Source organism: Atractosteus spatula, chromosome 1 (assembly GCF_055471065.1).
Source record: "Atractosteus spatula isolate fAtrSpa1 chromosome 1, fAtrSpa1.hap1, whole genome shotgun sequence".
NCBI lineage: Eukaryota > Metazoa > Chordata > Actinopteri > Semionotiformes > Lepisosteidae > Atractosteus > Atractosteus spatula.
In genome coordinates, this window is record NC_142706.1 from 26,111,803 (window position 1) to 26,126,159 (window position 14,357).

General features: G+C 44.8%; 1 pseudogene; it reads right to left on the minus strand.

Moving 5' to 3' along the window:
- Positions 1–689: 689 nt before the first annotated feature.
- Positions 690–3,045, minus strand: LOC148840774 (uncharacterized; annotated as a pseudogene).
- Positions 3,046–14,357: the final 11,312 nt, after the last annotated feature.

The following is a 14,357-nucleotide window of genomic DNA, read 5'->3' on the forward strand; positions in this document are numbered from 1 at the left end:
GCTAATGGAGACCTGAAATAGAATAATTAATATAAAAAATAACCCTGAATGTCAAAGATACACCCAAGTGGTAGGCATAATTTGAGGCATGTACAGTAAGTTATTTGTTTTCTGGCAGAGCTCTGACGTTCAGAGGCAAACTAGGGCAAACAAATATTTATTTCACGAGGAATGATGGCAGCCGAAAGCTTGGGAGAATTTAGAATCATTTATTGAGATGTGGAGATTTGGCGTAACCCGCTTGGCTGAGGGCCGACCTCCTGGCCGTTGGACGGGGAGGATAGGACCCCTATGCGACCAATGGGGTAGCTGCAAAGGTGGAGAGGGGGTGGAGGAGGGATGCAGAAAACTAACGAGGAAGAGGAGAGGGTGACATTTGATATATATGGAGACCGGTTGCTTACGTCAGGATTAGTGGGAATTGCGGCAGCTGTGTCGAATGAGCTCAGCTGCTTTTGTTCCTCCCGAACTTTCATTAAAAACTCCATTTCACGAGGAATGATGGCAGCCGAAAGCTTGGGAGAATTTAGAATCATTTATTGAGATGTGGAGATTTGGCGTAACCCGCTTGGCTGAGGGCCGACCTCCCATCCGTTGGACGGGGAGGATAGGACCCCCCAAAAGAACCAAGCGGGACCCCCAGTCACCAGTGCAGAAAAAAAAAGAAAACAAATGGTTATTAAACTAATTCAGCCGAGGAGAGAAAGTGCCTGCTTGAGGGTACTGGGGTTAGTTTTGATGTATGCATGATAAGCCTCGGAGGACCAACGGCCGAGTTGCTTGATGAGATACTCGGGTATGCCTTGGCGAGCGGCAGAGGACGCGGCCCCTGATCTGAAGGAGTGCCCAGAGAATTGTTCAGGGGGGTATCCGGCGGTTAGAAGGATGTCGTAGAGGTGAGAGAGGAACCAGTTGCGGGTCACGATACGGCCCTTCTCGTTTACGAACGGAGGGTCAGTAGGCAAGGCTCCGGCAGCGGTGCGAAGATGTGCGTAATGGGATAGAGGCTCGTATGGGCTTACATATGAACAGAGTTTGAAATAATAGATGAGAGTGCCGGACTCGAGTTGGTCGGTTTTGCTTTTCTTGAGATAGAAGGTCAGTGTATCGGAAGATAAGATGGAGATGTCGGATAAGCAGGGTTGAGAAGAGGGATCGAAGGATGTGGAAGCAGCGGTAATTTCGGAGCACCTTAGGAAGCCGAAGAAGGCTAACAAGAATAAAGATTCGAGAGTGCGGTCGACCCAGGGTGAGTGGTAACCCGACCTGAGAATGTAGATGCAGGATTCGAGGATGTCCGAAGTAAGTGGTGCGCGTTGGTTCGGAAGTGGTTTTTCAAGCCGCTGAAAGCCTTTAAGCAGGAGACTAATTTGAGGGTGGATAAGGGAGGGGCAGGTCGTGCCGAAAAGGAGTTTATGGAAGAAGTGGATGCTGCACAGGTATACTTTGGTGGTGGATGCTCGTACCTTGAGTGAGTTTCTACAATAGCAAACGAAGGATGATACAGTGAGAATATCGAAAGAAGGGAATTTTATGTTCGTGGAGAGGTGGAAGGATTGGAAGCCCTTCCAGGCAGTCCAGTAAGAGTTGAGAGTTCGAGGGGCAATCCCTAAGAGGATAGTTTGCTGGGCCAGCTGGACGTAGTGATGGAAAGGATGATTCAGAGGAACGTGAGTTCCGAATAGGGAGGTACTGTGCATGGGTTCGGTCTTGCATCTGGTGCCAAGTTCCTGAATTTCTGAAATTGAAAGCGAGAGAGAGAGAGTCAGCTATCTCATTAAGGTGACCTGGAATGTGAGCAGCTACGAGGACGAATTGATGTGTGAGAGAAGTCCATTTAAGGCGGCGGAGAAATTTCATGATAGATCGGGATAAAGACCTTCCTTTGTTGATTATATGGACTATTGCATAGTTGTCCGAATGGATAAGGACGGATTTTTGTTTCCAATTGTGGCCCCAAAGAGAAGCTGCAACGACAATTGGAAATATTTCGAACAGGGCCGATGACTGGTCGGCGAGAGGGATCGAAGAGAGTTCAGGAGGCCAAGGGGCCGCAAACCACTGGCCTTTGTAATAGCCTCCGAAACCGACTGAGGGGGCTGCGTCTGTGAAAAGCTGGATATCCTCGGCATCGGAGAGGAGGTCATCGTAGAAGAGAGATATGCCATTCCAGTTGGCCAAGAAAAGCTGCCAGAGCCTGAGCTCGGATTTGCAGTCGGCTGAAAGGCTTACGTGGTGGTAAGAAGAGGACATGGAAGAGGCGAGGTCGAGAAGGTAGGAGATGAATGACCGTCCTTGGGGGATGATACGCATGACGTAATTGAGGTGGCCGAGCAGAGAGAGAAGATCCCTCTTTGTGTAAGATTTGGCGGAAGAATAGGTAGAGATATACGTCTGGATCCTGTCGATCTTGTCGCGAGGCAGGGAGGCAGAGAAATTGATGGAATTGAGGGTGATCCCGAGGAATTGGATTATATGGGAAGGACCGGTTGTTTTGTCTGTGGCGAGAGGTACCCCTAGTTTCCCGAAAACGGAAGTAAGTGTGGAAGAGGCTCTTGCGGGTGGGGCGTGAGGAAAATCTATGGTAAGGAAATCGTCGAGAAGGTGGACGAGAAAAGGAAGCCTATAGTTATTTAAGAGGATCCAGCAGAGCGCTTCGGCTAAGGTATCGAAAATTTTTGGGCTACTCCTGCATCCGAAAGTAAGGCGGACTGCGAAGAAGAACTTGTTCCGCCAATGAACTCCAAAGAGGTGCCAGAAGTCTGGATCGAGAGGCATAACTTTAAAGGCACTGGAGATGTTGGCCTTAGCGAGCCAGGCGCCCGGACCTGCGATTTTGATGAGAGAAATGGCATGGTCGATTGTGGCGTAGTGGAGGGAGAAGTCTGAACTGGGAATGAGGCTATTGAGACTTGGCACGCGGGAGTTATGGGGAGCTGACAAGTCGATTATAAGGCGTTTTTTACCGGAATACTTACGGACCGCTATACCGATGGGATTGATGCGGTATACGGGGAATGGGGGAGAGTCGAGTGGGCCGATCATGAAACCGTTCTCGACTTCAGATGCTAACAAGGAATCGACGGACTGGGGATCGGCGGTGGCAGATTGCAAATTTTTGCAAAAGACGGGGGAAGAAGGAAGTGTGCACAGGCCTGGTGAGAATCCGAAGGAAAGGCCGTCAAGTAAGATGTGGGTGGAAGAGGGGTCGGGGTGACGGAGCAGTTCGGAAGCAAGAGCGGGGATATCGATTGGGGTAGACAAAAACGCCAGTAGTCATTTGGGAACGCTGAAGGTGGAGCGAGCATGGAAAGGCCGGTGGGGGCAGGCGGAGCGAGCATGAGCTTCGCCGCAGAAGCTGCAAATGTGGAGGAAGCGACAAAGGGAAGAGGTGCATGTCGAGGAATTGAAGTTGTTGCAAATTTGTTGACCTCTGATCATCACGATGGGGCGACCACGAACGTCTCTGGACCGGGAAGGTTTGAAGAAGACCTGGCGGGAGAATTGATGCTGAGGGGGAGAAGGGGCAGAGTCGGGGTTGGGCTTGTGGACTGTATTTGGACAAAGATTTGATGAATGTGTCCAAGAGGAACAGAAATGGCAGGAAAGAGCTCTGATGCCGGCGAAAGTGCGGCAATAAAGCTCAATGTCGAGGGCTCCCCAGTAGGTGCGCTGGTTCCATTGGAGTAGGCGGGCAGCGGCCTTGGCCGAGAACTGCTTGTGGTATTCGTAGAACAGGGAGCCCTCAAAATGGACGGATAGATCGAGGATGATGTGCATGTAATCGTTGAGTTCCTGACGACGTTCAGGAAAGGCGGAGCACATGATGTCGCGAAAAATGCTGAAAGCCAAGCAGAAGTCGGAAATTCGAAGGACTGAAGCAGGGTGAGGGTCGGAAGATTTGAGAGTAACGGAAATCAAGCCGCAGTCGACTGTTCTGGAATCGGAGTTGTAAGTGGAGGAAGAGAGAAGGTGAGCTAGATTGACGTCCGCACCTCGTAGAATTTGCTGCCGGAGTGAAAAGGAAATGGGAGGAGGACTAAACTTTAGTGCGTTAGGAGGAGCTGGGAGAGGAACGGCTGTTCGGAGAGAAAAGTCCTTAGTAAAGGGGAGATTGGAATCCGGGGCCGAAGGCATGGGATGACTGATGCCGTGTTGGACACCGGGGATGGGAGAGGATGAGGAGGGAAGAAGAGAGGAAAGCAGATTGTGGTAGGAGGGGTTAGACAGATCTGGGGCCTGAAGCTCATTGGCTTGGGATATGGAAGCCGAAAGCTGTTGAGGAGGAATTGAAGCAGGGGCGAAGGCTGCGTGAAGGACTGAGGGGGCTGCCGAGTCGTGTTGGACGCCAGGGGGTGGGGGAGGGTAAGAGCCGCCTGCTGGCTGGGCTGCGGGTCGTTTACTGGATGGCCTTTGGCCGTGGAGACCGCAGCAGGGGCTGAAAGAAAAGAAACCGGGGCCGAAGGCACCAAGCTGGCGGAGCTTGGGCCGTGTTGGACGCCGGAGGTAGAGACAGAAGAGAGTGCAGAAATTAGATTAAGCAGAGAAGGGGGTTGGGGAGGGGCGTGAGCCTGGGGCCTTAGACCCGGCAGCAAGGAGTTTAGGGAAAGAGGCTGGGTGGAAGAGGCTAGGTGCGGTTGTTCGGCAGACGAATGGATTGGTTGGGGAAGAGACACAGACACGGATATATCAGGACAAGACAAGACGGAAGACGCGACAGGCAGAGGCGCGGACGGCCTCGGGGTCCTCACGTTGGGATGAGTGGCGGCGGCGCGGGTGATGTCATCGGAGGGCGCCGGGAGAAGCTGTGTGGCTGATGTTTCCTTTGTGTAGACTGCGGTTAAGTACAGGGAAAACAGGGCTTTTTTGGAAGCGTTTCTTTTAAAACGGACTCCATGTTTTCGAAGTATCCTCTGGAGGCTTGCTACGGTCCAGTTGGAGATCGCAAGGGATGATCCAGGAGAAGGGGGGGCCGATGTGCGTGAAGCGCAGCGGCTGGGACATCATCGAGAGAAGCGGGGGTTACTTGGAGACTTTGCCGTGGAGGGACGGGAAGGCTGGGTTTGTGGTGAGAGAGGGACTACGACGGCGGAACGCAGTCTTCGGCGAGGAGTTGAATCTTGTGAGGACTGGCTGGGAGATGAGCGGCGCTGATGTGGCACGGCGGGTGAAGGAGGCGATGAGACAGAGGTGATTGGAGCGGGGGGGGAAGGCTGGACGAGAGGGGTAGGAGAGTCTCCTTCGCTGCAGAAAAGGTCTTCATCGGAGCAGCGAATTTGCAGATCCATGAGAAGGGAGCACGGATTCGAGCTAGGCGAAAACGAACCATGCAGAAAACGAACGAGGAAGAGGAGAGGGTGACATTTGATATATATGGAGACCGGTTGTTTACGTCAGGATTAGTGGGAATTGCGGCAGCTGTGTCGAATGAGCTCGGCTGCTTTCATTCCTCCCGAACTTTCATTAAAAACTCCATTAACAAGTCAATAACAACTAGACAACACATAACATTAACAAAAAACACTTACACCAGTTGCACTATTTACAATACAAAGCATCCTTATGACCTGAGGCATTGCTAAGACCCAGAAAACCCAGCGTGCTAACCCATATCACCCTGCAGCTCACAACTCGCAACCCACTGAAGCTAAGCAGGTGGGAGCCTGGTCAGTACCTGGATGGGAGACCTCCTGGGAAAAACTAAGGTTGCTGCTGGAAGAAGTGTTAGTGAGGCCAGCAGGGGTGCTCACCCTGTGGTCCATGTGGGTCCTAATGCCCCAGTATAGTGACAGGGACACTATACTGTAAACAGGTGCCGTCCTTCGAATAAGACATAAAACCAAGGTCATAAAAAAAGGTCGTTTAGTGAAAAGAGTAGGGGTGTAACCCTGGCGTCCTGGCCAAATTTCCCATTGGCCCTTACCAATCATGGCCTCCTAATAATCCCCATCTATGAATTGGCTTCATTACTCTGCTCTCCTCCCCACTGATAGCTGGTGGGGGGTGAGCATTCTGGCGCACCACTAGGTGGATGCTGCAGATTGGTGGTGGTGGAGGGGAGTCCCCATTACCTGTAAAGCGCTTTGAGTGGAGTGTCCAGAAAAGCGCTATATAAGTGTAAGCAATTATTAATTATTATTATTATTAAAGCTAAAATCCTATATACTGTAATATCTAAACAGGCCAACAGCAGAAATATCCTGCATTCTAAAGAGCATCCAGAAGTCCTTATCTCCCTTACTATAACCTGGAAGTGAATGAGAATCTGTCTCTCTAATTATCTAAAAGGCATCACTAAGTAAAAATTGCTTTTTCAGCCTCAGGATTCTCCAATAAATTAAATCAGAATTTCCTAAAATAACAGGACAGCAAGCTATTTTTAATTCAAACCTGTTTACTCGGAGGGTGTCATGTGATCCAATGAAAGATGGCCGCATGAGTTTGAGATCTGCTCCACCTTTTCTTTATTTTATTAAATCTCCTCCATTTAATTTTTTTCTATTACTATTTTTACCAAAGATTCATTTTCCTAATATGTCAGGGACACAGGTGCAAGATTTTCCACTTTTTTTCAAACACACGAGTGCACAGGAGTACCTCAAAGAAAAAAGAACAGAAGGACAAAACTTCCCATTCTGGGGAAAGCTCGCCGCCACCTGCCATCCAAATGGACCCAATGCTCTTTGAGATTAGGATAGTCAGTTCACCTTTAGGTGTTTCTGTTGAAGGTGCCAGATTTGGGGGCACTACAGTCAGTCTTGGTGGCGCTCTAGAAGTCCTTGGTGTTGGAGCTTTCCCACACAGGAAACTTATCAAGTCCTCCCTGCGTATCTTGCAGAGCACACCTCTTAAAAATGCATACTCGTTAAAACCTATAATATTTCTGGTCGACTCAACTCAATTGCTGTCTCATTCAGCTCACTGCACAGGTCCCTAACTAATTTAACAGAATGAGTTAACTTTACTGAGGAGCAGATGGCGGAAGCCAAAAATCGAATCTCCACAATGGAAGATGCTGGAAAAACTCACAAAAGCCAACTGAAAGATTTGAAATGGCAAATCGAGAAGATGCAAAATAAAACTGATGATCTGGAAAACGGGGCGGCACAAAAACATGACAATTGTAGACCTGAGAACTTGGAGGGTTCTACACTGCTTGTCAAATTCCTCCAGTCTGTGCTATCGAAATGGCTAGAGTTTTCATCTGATAAAATTCTAGATATTGAATGGGCCCATAGATCACCTGGTCCTGTTCCTGACCCCCTTAATCGGCCTAGAACTGTTTTAGTGCAATTCCTTTGCTTCCCCTACAAAGAGGAGATCCTCTGGGCTGTGCTGAAAAAGCACAGTGTCACCTACAACGGTAGCCATCTCTTTTTTTTACCAGGACCTCTCAGCAGGAGAGACATGGCGAGTTATATAGTGTAATAGTTAATAACGGAGCCAAGGTAGCACAGATGGCAAGGGTGTCTAGCTCCTGACGGGAAGATCCCGGGTTCAATAGGAGCAAGTGATTTAGTTTGCTCTAATTTCTTCCAGGTGGCTCCCAGGTCCACTGCTTTCCAAATGAGTACCAGGGGTTAATCCTTCTGGGGGTGATAGGCTGGCCGGAGCATGATACTGACCACATCACCTCCACTTCCAGTGTTGGATGGTTGAGAAAAATGGTGGCCCTTGCCCCCCATTCCCCATGGGCCTTATGGCCTGAAAAGGGACTGACCGACCTACCTATGGGTTAATAACTGTAGATCATCATACATACCCCTGAAAACTATCTGGGAGTGAGACTTGGGACACTCATTTACTGAGGAGGACTGCATGACAATCTGTGAGAAGCAGTATCAAAAATGCAATCCTTATTACCATACAAGAGTTTAATTTCTCAATAAATGTTATCTAAACCCAGTCCGTCTGCACAAGATACTATATACCCAGGTAAATTGAATCAGTGCTTTAGGTGTGAAGAAAGATATAAGATGTGAAGAAGGGGTTAACTGATTCCTTTCTGCATAAGGACTGGACTTCTTGTGACACAAGACATTCCAGGCTTAGAGTTATGGCAGGAAAGGGGGATAACTGATAAGGATTCCAGATGCCCCCCTTCTCAAGGAAGGAAACCTAACACTGACCATTTGGCCTAAGTCTGTGAACTGTCCGAACACCGTGACCTCTCCCCATTACCATAGTAACGAGCTACATCAGAAGCGGCAGAAAAGGGCTATATAAACTGGAAGTTTTGTACCGGCACTTTGAAAAATACTTCGATTTTATTGTTCCTTGCATGCAATAAAACTCATCTGTTTAACTTCATCTCAGGATCCAGAACTTATTTGTCTGTTACAACAGGTGCTACTCTCATATAGGTACCTTTATTCATCTCTTCTTGCAGTGTGACAATCAAACACTTCTGGAGTAGTGTGCACTCTGTCATTGAAAAGATTTTGTGTATACATTTTAGTATGTTTGCAGAACTCTATGTTCTACATAGCAACTATACTGTCCAATTTGATAAAGACTCAGAGTGTTTATTTTCTATGCTTGTTCATTTTGCAAAGATTACTATGATCTACTACTATCATATGATTTGTCTCCAAGGTGCCGACGGTTGAAATGTGGCTTTCTCAGGTAGCTACTGTACATAATTACCTCTAGAAAAACTAACATATGATCTCCAATTGAAACCTGAGCATTTTTGGAAGATCTGGTCACCCCTTTGGTCTTATATTGAAAATCACCAATGTAATTTTTCTTTTTTTTCCCCAGTAGTATTTTGGAATTGGAGGGCTGTACAGTGCTTTCCCTAAATGCCATATTACATTATTTGGTAATCTGTTTTTTATTTGTATCACTGGACATGATGCTGTCTTATTGGCTATCTGATTGTTAATGATGGGTAAGTTGTAAACTGAATTGCTGTTATTGATATTATTAAAAACAAATAAAAAGAATAATAAAAAACTATAAAGATATATGCACAGGTGTGATTATTATCAAGAGCCATTTTAATATAATTAGGAACATTCAAGGCTGCTGAAACACATCCAGGTCCAAACAGTAAGCCAGACTGTATATTTGTCTTGTCAAATCAAGCCATCCATCCATTTTCTAACCACTTCTTTGCAGCTCAGGGTTGCAGGGGAGCTGGAGCTTGTACTGGCAAACAAATGGGCACAAGGCTGTATTATAGCCAGCAGCCTGTTACAACCACAGGTCCTCAGAGTAGTTCTCACAAACGAGCTAAATGGCTTCATTGCATACCTATTAACTACAAGCGCCTCCACACGTGTTGACTATCACCCATGGCGGTTCCTCATCAACTCCTGTCCAGTACAGATGCAGCCATTCAAAATGGGTGGGGTATTTCGCGGTATACCCCGGTGGGCGTGTCGCGGTATCACGCAGTATCACGGGGTTAATCGCGTCATTTGACGTCATGCCGGAAAGTATCCGGCATCACCTTGTAAAACCGCCAGGGGGAGCCAATAAAGCTTAACCTCTCATGTACAGCATTTGAGCTTTTAAATTTGAACTGTGTATTACAGCATGTTAATCATCAGTCATTAAAATGTTGGTATATTTTATGAAAGCAAGATTGCTCACTTGGACAAAAGTACACAACCTACCTTTATCAGAAATATTTATGCATCAAAGCCTTTACCGAAGATATTACTAATAGTATTAATAATGAATGACTTTGGACAAGCTGTATTCTCAAAGTATAATTTCTTTAGCACATTTGTACAAGCACTTGGAATCCTTCCAAGCCCTACTTTGTCAGGCATTTTCTTTTACTTCAACGGACATAAAAACTCCCTTGCTTTTAACAGGGCGTTTCATAATTTCTAACTACGAAAATTATTTAAAATGCGACATCATTCAACTAGAGCTCAAAATATCACAAGGATCCTCAAGAGCACAGCAAAGACTGTATTAAAAGATACTTGTATCAGATACATGAGAATCCAGGCTTTTTTATCAACGCTTTCTTTTCCGTATACCAGATATTATGGAACCACTTCAGAAGGGTGTCAGCCAGTCAGATTCCAGGAATCGGTACTTTAAAGAAAAAATACACACCGGTATTCCATTTCTCCCTATACATTTTAAGCATCGAAGTATTTAACTAACATGTGAAATAGCGTGTGAAAAAGTGGTAGTTTTAAGCTTTTCTGCTAATATAATATGGAATCGCGTATCTAAAGAAATTAATAACGATATGATTATAGTCATGTACTGCGACAGCGCTGTGTAGGGCTGTTTCGCCTCCCTCTTCATGCGACTTCCCTTGTAGCCCACTGGTCTACGTGCTTGATTACCAACTCACAGGTTGTGTGTTCAAATCCAGCTGGCTCTGTGACTTTTCTTTTAACAAACATTTCTTCGAAAAAATAGAATAGCAATATTATGGACAATCAATTGACTTTTATATTTCAAAATATCACAACATGATCGAATCTAAGTCATTTTTGATAACAATGAAACCTTCTTCCCTTCTGACAACGGTCCCTGCTTCTGCTTCCTACTTCTATTGTGTGTGTGTGTGGGGGGGGGGATCCCTTCAGATCTCCCTTCAGATTTAAAAGGTTATTAATCATATCTTCGGTGTCGCATCTTACCAGTGCAGCTGATCTTTTGCTGCCTGGGTGGGTCAACTATCACAAAGCTTTAGAGAACCTAACATTTCTATTATCAACAAATTGTTAATTTGTAATAGAGTAAATTTTTATAGAGAAATGGAGGCTGAACAGTATGCGTTACAATATGAACATTTATATTGATTTAAATCGTGTTTTGATTTAAATCGCAAACGCGTGTTTGATTATATGTGTTTTTTTTAATCATAATCAGACAAATGCAACATAAATTAATACAGTATCTTTGTCTTCTAAGTATCTTAATAAACTTTCAGCATAGCTTTCTCCCCGTTTAGATTTATTTTTCTTGGGATTTTGGGATCAAACGTGGAAGGATTAGATTGTAATCGTTTTTATTTTTCAAATACGTTTTAGAAAAGTGTAATCTATACCTGCCCAGACTGTACGCCTTCCTAAACCCCGCCCTAACCACTTTCACTCCTGTCCTGCTCTTCCCCGCGCACCCCAGCCGGGCGCTCTTCGGCCTCTGCCCGGGACGAATGTATATTTAGATATTTACACCCGGCGCGGCACCGAGGGAGCGTCTGCATTTATAACTTAGTTTTTAAAATTAGTCAAGCAATATGAAGCATCTCCTTTTACTTTTAAGTCCCTTAAATACATTGAGCACAGCTTTCTCACCACTTAGATTACTTTTTGATACCATCCTTACACAAAGCAGAAACTTCTTGTATTTTCCGATGACATACAGTACAAGTGGAAAGATTACAGATTTTAATCGTCTTTAATTTTGTTACGTTATACGTTTTAGGAACGTTTCATCAATACAAACACCACAAAACTATTCTCGATTGTATTTCTGAATGTTATGTTACACCTACAGTAGTTCACTGCTTTAAATACATCGAATTAAGAAAGTTAGGTGTAGCACTTAAGATCTTTTTTTCTGAACCAGGGAAAATCTGATCATGTTTCTCTATAACAATAATAAAAAACTTTATTTTTCATATCACCTTTAAAAGTGGCATCTCAAAGCAATACAGTAGATGGAAAAAACAGTTAAAAGGGACCAAAGTAAATACCAGACAAACGCAAATGCGTTTTTGATAAAATGCTTTTATTCATTCAGCAGAGAGAGAGAGAGAGAGAGAGAGAGACATCCAGCAGAGAGAGACACACACACAGGTTTTCATTGACAAAAAGTAATTGTTTTTTTTACATTCCTCTTGTCTAACAGGAATGTTTTGTTTGTGGACAGACTCAGACTCACATTCCCGAATGTCCCCCGCCCCGGTCAACAATCCTAGGAAGAACACGAAACAGCCTGTTAATAAAATTGTTACAATTTTGTTCGGTCAGTTCTTCCTCCCAGAATTTAGATCTGGGGATTAGGCTGGAGTTTTCACCCAGTTCACTCCTTCTGCTACAAGCCTCGCCCTTGCTGCTGTGTGTTTTGGATCGTTGTCTTGAAAGAGACGGTGCCTTGATCCAAACTGCTCCCTGATATATGGGGCGGCATGCTGTGTGACCACGACTTCCTCGAAGAATTCACGGTCCATAACTCCTTCGAAAATAAGAAGTGGTCCCGGGCCTCTTCTAGATATACCCCCCCAGACATGAACCTTCAGTGGATGTTTGGGCTTTGGCTTGTCCACATATCTCCCCTTTTTGCAAAATGACATTGTTGAAAACTGTTCCAGAGCCACTGTTGTTTCGTCGGTGAAAAGTACATCCTGAAATGCCTCCCCCGCTCAATCCATTGGAGCGCTTGTTTGACTCTGTCCTCTTTGTTTTTTAGCCTTATCATGGGGCATGTGTTGGTTTTTCTGTATCTCCATCCAAGCCTCCTGCGTACTCTTCTTATCGATGTCGGGCTAACGGTCGCACCGAGGTCAGCCCATAGCCGTCTTTGGACTTGCATCGCCGGTAGCTCATCATTTTCATCAGTCAGTTTGTCGATAGCTCGCACAATAGGACTTGAAAAAAAAGAGATCAACAGTTAATTTTAAAAATAATGTGCGTAGTTGTATTTACATGCAAGAAAGGTATTTTTAGAAATTTATTTACCTTTGAATCGTCCTCGGTTTAGATTCTCTTTGCCTCCTCTCCCCTTTATAATGTCGTCTCACTGTGCTTTCAGAAACAAAGATGTCCATCGAAGCCAAATGCTGTACAATGTCCCGTGTTGACTTCCCGTTTCTTTTCATCTTCATTATTTGGTGTGAGAGAGTCTTCGTGATTTTGGCCATTGTCCGTCTCCTTACCAAAGCGATACAGTGGTGCAGCTTGAATTCTGTACCTATATACTGTATGGTATGGTACAGATAAAACTTACACCATACCAATGAGCTAATACCAGGGAAAGACACTCCTATTTTATTTGAAACACAATACGCCAGGAAATGTGTCTGATGCATTAGCAAGTTAAAACAATTGCGTCGAAAACCTGGGTGTAACACCATTTCCTTTTTCTGATCACTCGCTTTCTGGATACACGTCTCGCCTGTCCTGTTCTTTGTTTTCCTGGTTTGCTGATTATGCCTGCTGCGATCCACTCCTACCCTCACACCTAAAGAAGACTATTTTAAATTTCTTGGCGCGGTTCATTGTGCAATTAACCCTTGTATGTGCTGTCCTTAAGGTGATATCACATAAAGGTGATATGTAAAATAATGTTTTTTATTATTGTTATAGAGAAACATGATCAGATTTTCCCCGGTTCAGAAAAAAAGATCTAAAGTATACTAGTTTGTCACTAGTATACTTTTAATACAGTCTTTGCTGTGCTCTTGGGGAACCTTGTGATATTTCGAGCTCTGGTTAGATGTTAAGTGTCGCAGTTTAAATAATTTTCGGTGTTGGAAATTATGAAACGCTCTGTTAAAAGCAAGGGAGTTTTTGTGTCCGTTACAGTAAAGAAAATGCCTGACAGAGTAGGGCTTGGACAGATTCCAAGTGCATTTTTGCAATCAGCCTTATTTATGGGTTGCAATTTAAAAAAAGTCAAAAACCGTGCTCAAAATGCAATTTAGAGCTTTCTGGCAAGAGGAGACACCCAAATTAATAATGTAACATGCCACTGTTTGTGCATGAACAGGGTTATACTGCTATTCCCTTAGATACTCGATTAAAAAAAATATAAAAAATTTTTTGAATCCCCGGCGGAACTGGGCATCCATATGAATCAAGTAACAGGTTTATTCCATGCTGAAAAAAAGAAGAAAGAAAACACATTCCATAAGAATTGACTGAGCTCCGCTCTGTACCACGCAATGATCCCCCCAGAGTCTCTGCCCCGGGTTATTTGGGTTTTTTGACAGAGGGTAAAAAACTCTCTCTCGCTTGCCCTCCCCCTCCCTGTGTATTGTCTGTTTTTTTGTGCTGTCCTTTGACAAAACAAGGCTCGCCAGCTAATGTGAATCGAAACCTGTTTTTCTAGCTTTTAAAGTCGTGCAATGTGTAAGCCACAATTCAAATAGAGAAAAAAGAGCTGACTGACAAGATTTAAGATGTGGCTGTCAATGTTGGATTAAAAAAAAACACACTGCCCGACGTTTGTTGCATTGCTTGAAAAATAACTTTATTTCGAGAGACTGGATAAGTAATTCAAGTGTTTTAACTTTCTGAAAAACAACTAATAATTTAACTATATGTGCAAACGTTTTATGATATGTCGCTCTTGTGAATGTCTGTGGACATGTGCTGGCTGGACAGGAGGCTCTACTGTACACAGAGAGGGGCGGGAGGAGGGGACAAGCCGAT